Below are 1,941 nucleotides of genomic sequence, written 5' to 3'. Positions count from 1 at the left end.
AGCCATAAAAAGGAACGAAATTGGGCCATTTGTAGAGACGTGGATGGATCTAGAGACTGTCATACAGAGTGAAGTAAGTCAGAAAGAGAAAAACAAATATCGTATATTAATGCATATATGAGGAACCTAGGAAAATGGTACAGATGAACCAGTTTGCAGGGCAGAAACTGAGACACAGATATAGAGAACAAACATATGGACACCAAGCGGGGAAAGTGGCGGGGTGGTAGTGGTGGTGTGATGAATTGGGAGATTGGGATTGACATATATACACTAATATGTATAAAATGGATAACTAATTTAAAAATAAATAATTAAAAAAATTTTAAATTAAATTAAATTAAAAAAAAATAAAAAATGTACTTAGGCATTCTTTTGGGCTAAGAAAGTGACTTATTTTGTAAATGTTCCATGAACATGGGCATAAAAAATTGTCTTTTCAAGGAATGTGATACTTGGTATATACCAATTAAACCACACATAATCATTTTATTATTATTTAATTATTTCATGGAATTTTTTTGTCTTTTAAATCTGTGCAAATCCCAAAGAAGTAGATTAAAATATCCCACTCAGTTTATAATAACAGTTTAGTTTTTGCTTTATTTGGTTAGGCCTGTATGGCTTGCTACATATGAAAACTAGAATGTTCCTCTTTATTTCTTTGTGCTTTAAATTCCAAAGTTAACATTTTCCCAGATTGTCATTCTAACTTTAATTTTTGTTTCCATTTGTAGACTATCTATTTATTGCCCACCCTGAGCTCGCTATTATAATGCATTTGCTATTTGGCATCAGCATTTCCCAAAGAATTCTTTCATGTAGAGCATAAGGCTGATATATTTTCCAAATAACTGCATATTCATAAAGATGGTAGATATTTCTCATATATTATCTCAAGATGTTACTCTAGTATCATGTAGAATCCTTTTGCTCAATAATAAATTTAGGATGTTGCAATATCTTCTCATATTTATTTCTCTATTTGCTTCTTTATTTCTTACAACTCATATTATTTTCCTTATCTAAGGCATACCTGGGAAATTTTTCACAAGTCCATTAATTTCTTCTTTTCCTTCTAGAACTCGCGTTTTTCTCGTCTTCTCTGAGGTTTACTTTCCTGGTCTCTCATATACTGTCCATGATTCTAGGTCTACAATTTTGTTCTGTGCTTAGAGGTATTTCCTAGATTTGGTTTTCCAGGTTTCTAACGTGGTACTCAATGGTAACCATCTTCTTTTCCAGCTCATCTAGAAGATAGTTTAGATTGTAGCTTCAGAGACTCTTCTTTGCGTAGCACTTGGATCTCTTTCCCTGGAGCCATCGTCTGTGCTCTGGTTCACGGAGAGGATGTGTCTTGTTGTCACTGCCTTCCCTTTCTCGGGCTGTGCAGACCTCTTGGGTGTGCGCTACTTTGCTTTGCTTGCTCACGGCCGCTCACATCTGCTTGTGTTCTGCACCACAGATGGTGGCGATGCTGGAACTGGAGACAGGCGAGATCCATCCTCCCTCCATGGCCACCAGTGCAACCACCTCCTGAGACGCCTGGATGAGCCTCTTCCCACTCATCTGCTTCCTGGTTCTCCCATCCAGGAACAGGTAGGGCTCTGCCCCCTGCAGCTGTTTCTTCACCTTTAAGAGGTCAGGATGACTGAACAAGCTCAGGCAGAGCCCGCTGTGGTGACCTCCTCCCCAGGGGTCTCCACTTCTCCGCCGACTAGGCACTTCCCATGACTCACTGCTCTAAGTTCTTGACTACTGAGGACCCCAGTGTCAATGGTACCCGGATTACTGCCCAGCCTATGGAGGATGGAGCCCATGCCAATTTCCCTGCAGGGCTTCCCACAGAGCCTGCGGCCTTACCAGATCGCATTCGGGGGTCCGCCCACTGCTGCCTTAGACATGGGACAGCAGTCCCAGTCCCAGGAAGTCGTGTTGGTG

This window comes from Physeter macrocephalus, chromosome 11 (genome assembly GCF_002837175.3).
Source record: "Physeter macrocephalus isolate SW-GA chromosome 11, ASM283717v5, whole genome shotgun sequence".
Classification (NCBI taxonomy): Eukaryota; Metazoa; Chordata; class Mammalia; order Artiodactyla; family Physeteridae; genus Physeter; species Physeter macrocephalus.
The sequence above is the reverse complement of the archived record's forward strand: the minus strand, read 5'-3'. Positions refer to the sequence as shown.